Source organism: Trachemys scripta, chromosome 3 (genome assembly GCF_013100865.1).
Source record: "Trachemys scripta elegans isolate TJP31775 chromosome 3, CAS_Tse_1.0, whole genome shotgun sequence".
Lineage (NCBI taxonomy): Eukaryota > Metazoa > Chordata > Testudines > Emydidae > Trachemys > Trachemys scripta.
Genome location: NC_048300.1, coordinates 38,023,649 through 38,033,720, shown reverse-complemented (window position 1 = coordinate 38,033,720; position 10,072 = coordinate 38,023,649). Strand labels below are relative to the sequence as shown.

At 48.6% G+C, this 10,072-nt stretch overlaps 1 non-coding gene across 1 annotated transcript; it reads left to right on the top strand.

Annotated features, from left to right (window-relative positions):
* The first annotated feature begins 200 nt into the window (after positions 1-200).
* On the top strand, positions 201-294 carry TRNAI-UAU. The gene is made up of 2 exons: positions 201-238; positions 259-294. It is a non-coding gene; the product is annotated as a tRNA-Ile (tRNA).
* The last annotated feature ends 9,778 nt before the right edge of the window (positions 295-10,072 follow it).

The window sequence follows — 10,072 nt, the reverse complement described above, 5'->3', positions numbered from 1 at the left end:
TACACTGAGCCCATTGTTTGGCTCAGCCACCAGGCGCTGCTGCGCTCCCCCCAGCACAGGGCCGGGCCCGCCTCTGCACCGCACCTCCTCCCCGCCAGCAGTGTCCGCGCGGCGGCTCGGAGCAGGAGGCTGACGCCTCACGCCGCTCCCCGCCCCCGGGTGCACCATTGATAAAGCGTTCGGAAAGACATGGTGTCAGGGCTCCAGTGGCGCAATCGGTTAGCGCGCGGTACTTATACAGCAGTACACAGCAGAGCAATGCCGAGGTTGTGAGTTCGAGCCTCACCTGGAGCACATGTTCTTTTGGGACACGCACCGCACATTTTTCGTGTTTGGTGTTAAAGAGTGTTTGCAGCTTTCGACTACTGCTTGCACTAGGAATCACAGCTGAGCCAGGCCACGGCTAAATTGTGCAGCCATTTTCTGTGTGTGTAACACGGCATAATAGCATTAATCTGTATACTGCATTATATAATAAACAAGTATAAACACACGGCATGATAAAACTGCCTTTCTCTCTGTATATATTTATATATATATATATACACATACACAATGTTATGTGTGTATCTATAGAGATACACATACATATAATACATAGAAAAGTGTGTGTATACATATATATACGAGCAGGTGATTTTTGTATGTGTCTGTGAATATTTCATGTATTCTTCTGCTTTTATAGATACATCCAAACTAGTTTTTGGAATGATGTAATTCAGACATTTTCCTGGGAACAGATGCATATATGATCTTTGTGGAAAACCATTTTTTAAAAACATTCATATCATTTAATGTATATATTATGATATATGTAAAATATGGATTATTGTTTAATTTATAGTATAAAGATGAGTTCATGCAAACTAGTTCTCTGAGGCTGCAAACTGATAAATTGTCTTTTTCCTCATTTTGAATTAGATGTATATTCTGTAGCCTGACAATACAATAATTGGCTTTTAAAGTCTGGGCTATTAGGGTTGCCAGGCGTCCGGTTTTTGACCGGCATGTCCAGTTGAAAAGGGACCCTGGCGCCTCCGGTCAGCACTGCCAATTAGGCCGTTAAAAGTCCAGTTGACGGTGCTGCAGGTCTAAGGCAGGCTAGTCCCTACCTGTCTTGGCACAGCACTGTGCCCCAGAAGTGACCAGCAGCTCTGGCTCTTAAGCAGGGGGCTATGGGGCTCCACGTGCTGCCTGCACCCTGAGCACTGGTTCCGCACTCCCATTGGGCTGGGAACTGCAGCCAATGGGAGCTGGAGGGGGGCAGTTTCTGCGGGCAAGAGTAGCGCGTGGAGCCTCCTGGCCCCCCGCCTAGGAGCCAGAGCTGCTGGCCGCTTCCGGGGCGCAGCGCAGAGCCAGGACAGGCAGGGTGCCCACCTTAGCCCCACTGCGCTGCTGACTGGGAGACACCCAAGGTACACCCGTGCCCCTGCCCCGAGCCCCCCCCAACCCAGAGCCCTCTCCTGCACCCCAAACCCCTCATCCCCACCTCAGCACCCGCACACCCAGCCCAGAGCCCACAACCCCACCTCCTGCCGCCCTCTCCATCCCTCGGCCCCACCCCCCAGCCTGAGCCCCCTCCTCCAGCCAAACCTCTCGTCCTGAGCCCCACCTGAGAGCCCGCACCCCCAGCTGGAGCCCTCACCCCCTCCCTCACCCCAACCCCCTGCCTCAATCCGCAGCCCCCTGCCACATTCCGAATGTAGTGACTTCAGAGTTCTATGTTGTTAGTGCCATGTCAAAAAGGAAAATAGCAAAATGCTTGATAAAGATTGATATGGTGGTGACTGGATTATCGATGCTTACATAATATAATGAACAAATAAAAAATAATACATGAATAGCTCTTTGTTTGCATGCAGTGTCACCTTATATTTCTTCATGCACTAGCCCAGTGCCACAATAGTCGAGTTTAAACTGAAACTTAAAAAAAAATTGAAAACATAAAAATCATTCATAAAAATTATTGCTTGCATTGAAGTCAATGTCAAAACCCCTGTTGGCATCAATGGGAAGAAGATCAGATCCTAGGTTTGGGATTAAACTAGTTTACAATAACCTTTTATAAAATGTCCTTATCATTTCCCTGTTCGATGCTACGAGATGGGGCCAATCGAGCTGGATGTTCCCAGAGTTTGAAGGTTTCATATATGGGATTTTGGTCTAGTCTACTGGAGACTGGGGACAGCTATGAAATTCTCATCTGATTCTGAACTTACCCAAAATATAGGGATGTTTGGATCCACGCTTTTTGATTCAGACCTTTCGCTGATTATCGTCTTTTCTATCATGCACACGTCCGCTGCACAACAGAATACAGGGTAGAAAGGACTTCCTTCTATAATAGTGTATACTTTGCACAGGTGTCTAGCTGAACTTCCTCTTTGTTTCAATGAGCACTTGGTTTTCTAATCTGAATTTAAAATGGCAAGGGAAAAAAAGGAATTATAGGGTGGATTTAGAATTAGTTAGCTGTGCGCAGCTTCATTTTCGCTCCCTGCCCTGCTCCCCTATATTATAAGTAATAGGAAGTAAATGAAAATAAAGTGAGGTACTTTGATTGGGGCAGGAGGTAGGAGTGCAGGAGAGGATGTGGGGGTTGGGCTCTGGGAAGAAGTTAGGGTGCGGGATGCGGACTCTGGGCTGGGGCAGGGAGTTGGGGTGTGGGAAGGGTCAGGGGGGCAGCGCTTACCTTGGGTGGCACAGCTCCCAAAGCGACTGGCATACCTCTCCGTCAGCGGGTCCTAGGTGGGAGGGGGGTAGGGAATCTCTGTGCGCCACTCCCACAGGTGCCGCCCCCGCAACTCCCTTTGGCCAATTCCCAGCCAATGGGAGCTGCGGAGTCGGCAAGGTGTGGAGACACTCCCTTCCAGGGGCCACAGGGACATGCTGGCCACTTCTGGAAGCAGCACAGAGGGAGGGACTCAGCATGGCAGGGAGCTGCCTTAGCCCTGCTGTGCTGCTGCTGGTATGTCTGTGCATGCCCCTTGGGGGAGGGGTCCAGCGGGTCTCCCTGCAAAGACATGCCAGAAGCCGGCCGCTTCCGGAAGCGGCGTGGGGCCACCAGCCACAGAATGCAGGCAGCCAGCCTGCCTGAGCCCTGCTGCACCGCCAGCCGGGACTCAGGGGCAGGTTGTCAAATGAGATTTGTCTTGCATTTTGACGGCCCCCCTGCAGAGGTGAAAGTAAGCCAGTATGATCAGGTACGGCGTACCGGTAAGAGCCAGTACAGCGTGCCGGACTGCACTGGCTTCTGCGGCGGGGATTTAAAGGACTCTGGGCTCCCCGCCACTGCCCTTTACAGAGCCCTTTACATCCCGCCCGCAGCTCTGGCAGTCAGGCTGGGGCTGGGATTTAAAGGGCTAAGAGTTCCCCGCAGCGGCAGGAGCTCCGGGTCCTTTAAATCCTGGCCCCAGCCTGGCAAGGCTCGGGGCTCCCTGCAGCCGCGGGAGCTCTGGGCTCTTTAAATCCTGGCCCCAGCCCAGCAGCCAGGCTCGGGCAGGGATTCAAAAGGCCCGGAGCTCCCGTGGCTGCAGGGAGCCCCGAGCCCTTTAAATCCCCCCCTGCAGCTCTGGCAGCCGGGCTGGGGCTGGGATTTAAAGGTCTCAGAGCTCCCCACTGCAGTGGGGAGCCCAGAGCCCTTTGAATTCTGCCTGCAGCTCTGGCAGCCAGGCTGGGATTTAAAGGGCCTAGAGCTCTGCGGTGGCTGGAGCCCCGTGCCCTTTAATTTGTCCCTGAGCCCCGGAGGCTCCCAGCCACCTCTGCAGCTGGGAGCCCTGGGTTGATTTAAAGGCCCTGGGGCTCCCAGCCACAGCCGGTGCCCCAGGGCCTTTAAATCTTGAGGGGCCCCGCCTCTTCCAGATGAGGCCATGCCCCCCTCAGGACTCCGGCAGTACCGATAAGTCCTGTAAGTTACTTTCATCCCTGGCCCCCTGTCATTGGGGGTCCTGTGCCACCGCACTGTTTGTTTCATGGTAAATCAGCCTCTGGGGTATGTCTATACTTATAGAGTGCAGCGGCCCCATACAGCATCTGGTGAAGATGCTCTATGCTGATGGGAGAGAGCTCACAAAAAACCCACCTCTGCAAGTGGCATAAGCTATGTTGGTGGGAGAAGCTCTCCCACCGATATAGTGCTGTGTGCACAGACGCTTATGTGGAATATTCACACCCCTGAGTGACATAAGTTTTGCTGACATAGGCTGCAATGTAGACAAAGGCTAAATCTGTTTCTGAGATGCTGAAATTATCTTTGTTTTGCATTTGAACAAGGCTACTCAGCATTGTTGCATCATGTCATTCTTGTGGCAGAGCTGACTTTATGGATGAAACCTAAGGCCCCGATCTTGCAAACACTTATGCAGGTGTCAACATAGTGGTAGGACTACTCATGGTAAGGAAATTAAGCACATGCATGCAGATTTGCAGGATAGGGGGATTTATAATGGAAATAACGCTAAATCATAGCAATGATTGGTGATGCAATAGGACATTAATCCACATTAATGTATAAATGTCTACTCACTAAATAAAGTGAATGAACTTACTACAGATTTAATTAATAATTTGAATAGATTTGTGACTATATTCTGTTGTGAGCAGGGCTGTTTAAAACCCTGCCTGGCCATTGTTTTTGATCTTGTGTAGTCATTTGCACCTGTGCACAGTGGTAGCAGTTTACACTCAATTTGCACAGGTGTAAATGACTAGATGAGGTGCAAGGTAGTGAAAAAAGCAGTCTATGGTTTAGCTGGGTTTCAAAAATATAAATAGCAGAGAAGCAGCCTAATGGTAGAGTATTGTGAGTTTTGTTTTCTTTCCTTTTTCCTCCACTGAGTGCTTCTTTCATTAGGTAGCAATGCAGGTCTCTCGGCTAATGCCTCTCAATGAGTGTAGGAATTTGGGGCCAGTAAAACACTGCACTACTCCCCAGAAGACTCATTAAGGTAAGGAGTGTTTTGGGGCTTGTGGTGAGGGGGATTGTGAGCCTTATTCAATAGCATGTGATGGAAAAATGTGTGTGTCAGAATGAAGTACGTTGGAGAAGGGGAACAGTGGGGTTAACCTGACTCTCACATTTAAGGTAATCTCTATTTTATGGAAACTGCAGTGGCCCAGCTCTGGTGCTGTGGTTATGCCAGCATAACTTGATACTATAGATGCATTTTACAATGACAGAAGAGGGCTTTCTGTTGCTATAAGAATGTCACCTACCTCTGTGATGGTAGCTAGTTGTGTCTACCCCAAGGGTTAGGTCAGCATAGCTACTGTGCTCCAGAGTGTGGCTTTTTCACACCCTGGTGTGCTGTAACTGTGCTGATAGCAACCTTTAATGCAGACCAGGCTTTGTTTGTACCATCACTTTTTTTTTTTTTTTTTTTTTTATAGCACTAGTATAGTTGCACTGGTGCAAATCCTTAACCTGCTGCTAAATCACCAATCCAGAGAGGGTCTTGGGGCTATTATAGGACAGGCCATGCTGTAGTTGAAGTTTGTGGGAGGAATATTAGCAGCACACACTACTATGGCAGCTGCACCATTCTTGTTAAGGGTGTGGAGAATGCATCTTCCTTTGTCTGGCTAGCTTCAAAACACTGGGAACAAAACAAAGTTGTATTCTATTTATATCTATACTAATTACTATTTCTGTTGACACAGGTGTCAATCATTTGTGTTGATAAAGTAAAAGCTCAGCTCTGAGGGATATGTGTGTATGACTTGATTTAAATAATAGTTATCCCTACCACACCCCTCCCCCACAAAATAGATGCTAAGTCTTGCATATGTACTGTCATCTTGTTCTAAGAAAGCTTGAACATGAATTCTTATATGGTTTTAATGTAACATGCAAAACATTAGTAGCAATCTATTAATATTCTCTAAATGGATTAATAGGCTCTCAACTTTCCCTAGCTGAAAGGAAGAGGAAATGACTAAGTGCATTGTCACCTCCATTTTATATGGAAGTGTATGATGAAGTCAATTAATTTCTACGGGGAAGATTATTGTTACTAGAAACTGACATTGGTAGTGATTAAAGTACTCTGGAAAAGGCAGATTGGAGAAGACTTTTGCAAATCACTTAAACTGAGTTAGGCTGGGACTAGTAACAGTGACTTGAGTGCACAAGATTTACTGAAAGTCAGAATTTGTGCTCCTTAAATCACTTGGGCATGCTTGAAAAATCTTACCCCTAGTTCTTGTCAGTGATTACTTACATTTGTAACTCTTTCTAAAGCACCCATGAATATCTTATTTTGTAGACTTTGAGAACTTCAGTATCTTTAAAGGGTTCACAGGTTGGAAACTGCTGTCCTATTAGGTGTAGGAAATATTTTAGCTCAATAATCAAAAGAGGAAAACAATACAGCAGAAATGGGCTTGATAGATCAGCACATGAGGAGTGCAAGTCAGGAATATCTATTCCTGGCTGTAGCATTAGACTATTTTTATGATCTTGAGAAAATGTCTTTGGGGCTCTGTTTTCTCCTCTGTAAAATGAGAATAAATGGGATAAACTCTTACATCCAGGCAGCCCAACCTCCTATTGAGAGTTTTGGGTATCACTTCAGTAATATTTGTATTATTGTAGGGCCTAGGATGGACCAAGGCCCCATTGTGCTAAGTGCTGTACAAACACAACAAAGAGCTCACAGTCTAAACTCACCCTTCCAAAGCACTCTGGGCTCATTTGCTGAAAGGTACCATATAAGGGGCGGAGGAGTTTAAAAAGCAATTTTAAGCTTGTCTAGCAATAGAGTTGCATGAAGAAACATAACTAATTAAAAACAAGCTTGCCAAAATGTTCACACTTAAGTTCCTGAAATGTTTGGTGTCTAAGGCCAGGACTACGTTACAAATGTACATGGGTATAACTGCATTGCTCAGGGCTGTGAAACCCACACCCCGAGTGACCATTATACCAACATAACCCTGGTTCAGACAGTCCTATGTTGACAGGAAGGGACACCTGCAGCTCCTGTTGCAATAAACACCCTGACTTTCAGTGAACAGGTATCAAGCACTTAAAGCAATGGTGTAAGGCAGCTAGACATATGTTGCATTAACTTTAACTCTTGATAATGGTCAAAAGTAGCTCTGGATAGGTTGGACTAGTAAAATGTATTTTATCACTCATAAAGACATGGACCACTATGCAATAACTTCTCTCAGATATGGACCTTGCCAAATACCCATACTAGATAACTACTGCTCTAGTAAATTCTTGTCATGAGTTTTGGAGAAGGACATTAAATTTGCTTTAAATTGAAATACAAGTTAGTAATTGCCGTTGCTTTGTAAACTATGTAATTCAATTAACACAGTTGTACTGAGGCATCTTTCTAGGGCAGGATTATTTGGAGGGCAGGGCAAGGACCTTAATTAGAAACCTTTCTAGATGAGTGGCTAAATAATCCAACCTCCCCTCTTCCCCCAAACAAACCTCAACTTCTGCTGAGGTGAAGGCTGGCACTGTTGTCAAAGCTGACCTGATGTAAGGCTTTGAGTGCTTAGGAAAGATGGACTGAGTCAGTTTAAATAACAGTATGGCATGCCCCAAGTACTCCAATCATAGATCAGGCCCCAAAAATCCAGAGACTAAAATATAAACTCTGATTTATTTGTCTTCTGGGTTTTGAGCCTTTAGGGGTACTCTTTCAAGCTTTGACTTTCCATCATGAAGAAACATATAATTAAACCTGATATTCTGTATGTAATTCTAGACTGATACAGCAAATACCAGAGCTGTTGAGAGAGTGCCTGGCAAGTTTGTCATCTTCAACATTTAAAAGTGAAGTTTTCTGAAGACATCAGGGGTTGCTGGTTCTTCCAATTGCTTTGAAACTCTTCCTGTTTTGCTGTTCTTAAGGGGATCTCAACCTCTACAAGGAGTTTTGTGACATCTTGTCATCTAAAATGGCCTCTCCTGTTACTGCCAATAAGACTGAAACCACAGGGGCTGAAGCCATACTGCTCTCAAGGAAGATAGTGATCCCTTGGGCAGAGGAAGGAATAGATGGAGGTGCTGAAAATTGGACTGTCGGGGGCATGTGACAGGGAAACTACAAAGTTAGAAGAATATTGGGGGGGTAGGATAGGGTTACCATATTTTAAAACAACAAAAAGAGGACACTCCACAGGGCCCCAGCCCTGCCCCAACTCCGTCCTGGCCCCGCCCCAGCCCTGCTGCAACTCCGCCCCCTCCCCTAAACACTCTGCCCCCCTGCTCCTCCCTCTCCCCTGCTTCCTGCGAATGAAATGTTCGCGGGAAGCCTGAAATAGGCAGGCAGCAGGTAAGCTGGGGTGGTGGCGGGGGCGAAGAGGCATGGCCCAGTCCGGCCCTTCTGGCGGCCGGCCCCGGCCAAGAGGCTCTGACCCCGGCCCTAGCAACTTGAGCACCCCCAGTTCCGGCCGAGTGGTACTGGCTGGCGGCCGAGCACCCCCAGCCCCAGCGGCCCCGGTTCCAGCCGAGTGGCACCGGCCAGCGGCTGAGCACCCCCAGCCCTGGTCCCAGCGGCTCTGGCCTGGCCCGGCTCAGCTCGGGCCCCGGTTCCAGCCGAGCGGCTCCGGCCCAGCCCCGGGCGAGTGCCGCCAGCTGGCGGGTGAGCATCCTCAGCCCCGGTCCCAGCAGCTCTGGCTTGGCTCAGGCCCTGGTTCCAGCCGAGTGGCTCCGGCCCGGCCCTGGCCAAGCGGTGCTGGTGGCAGCCAAGCACCGCTGGCCCCAGCAGCTCCGGCTCCGGCCTCAGCGGCTCCAGCCTGGACCCAAGCCCCGCAACCCTTCCCTATTTTCCCGGACATGTCCAGCTTTTTGGAATTTCCTCCCAGACGGGGATTTGAGAACTGAAAAGCCAGACATGTCTGGGAAAATCCAGATGTATGGTAACCCTAGTGTAGGATGCAGACTTAGGGTTGAGGAAGAAGGGGTCAGGGCAATGTTATAGCAGCAGGGGCGGCTCTGTTTTTTTTTTTTTTTCACCCAAGCACGGCAGTCAGGCGGCCTTCGGAAGCATGCCTGCGGGCGGTCTGTGGTCACGCGGATTCGGCAGCATTTCTGCGGGTGATCTGCCGGTCCCGCGCCTTCAGCGTACCCGTTGCTGAAACCGCGGGACCGGTGGACCTCCCGCAGGCACACAGCCGAAGGCTGCCTGACTGCTGTCCTCCCAGCGACTGGCAAGCCGCTCCCCCGCAGCTTGCCGCCCCAGGCATGCGCTTGCTGCGCTGGTGCCGGGGGCCGCCCCTGTATAGCAGAGAGAATGCAAATAGAGGGAAATGTGGGGAAAGGAGGGAATGAGGGGGTGGCCATACTGGGCACTTGCCAAAGTGCTCAGTCATGAATTGGGTTCTACAAATATTTTATATATAAAAATAATACATAACAGATACTGTTAGTTTGACTTCTGCTTCTTAAGCTGGACAGAGTCAATCCTGAAGGCTCATCTCCATAACCATGATGGCTAGAATTTTTTTTTTTTTTAAATCAAAAGCTGACATTTGGGTGTAGTCACAGGACTTCAGTGTTTAGGCCTAGGAAAAACATCAACTCTTGTTACCAACTATTGCAAGACTCCCAATAAGTAACACTTGCTACCTCTCTTGCCTAGCTAGGGAGAGCAAATGAGGCTGGACAGAAGACCTCTCCCTGGATGTTAGGGAATAGGAGAGGGTAAGTAAGGGGAATCCTCCATTTGTGAATAGAGAAAATGCATTTCCCTGTGTATCTAAGGGTGTGTGTGTGTTGTGTGTGCGGTGGTTTTTTTTTTTTTTTTTTTTTTTTTTTTTGTTGTTGTTGTCCCTGAGAGGATTCCCCACAAGCTGGAAGAGCTATTCCTTCCCGCACTGAAAATATTAAAAGCGGGTGAAAAACAATACAACTTCTTTAAATCAGTCTAAGGCCTTGGCTACACTTGCGAGTTACAGCGCTGTAACTCACTCCCCGTCCACACTGGCAAGGCATTTGCAGCGCTGTATCTCCGTGGTTGCAGCGCTGCATGTACTCCCGCTCTCCGAGAGGAATAGCGAGTATTGCGCTGCCGCTGCGGTGCCAGTGTGGCCGCCCAATGCACTGTGAATG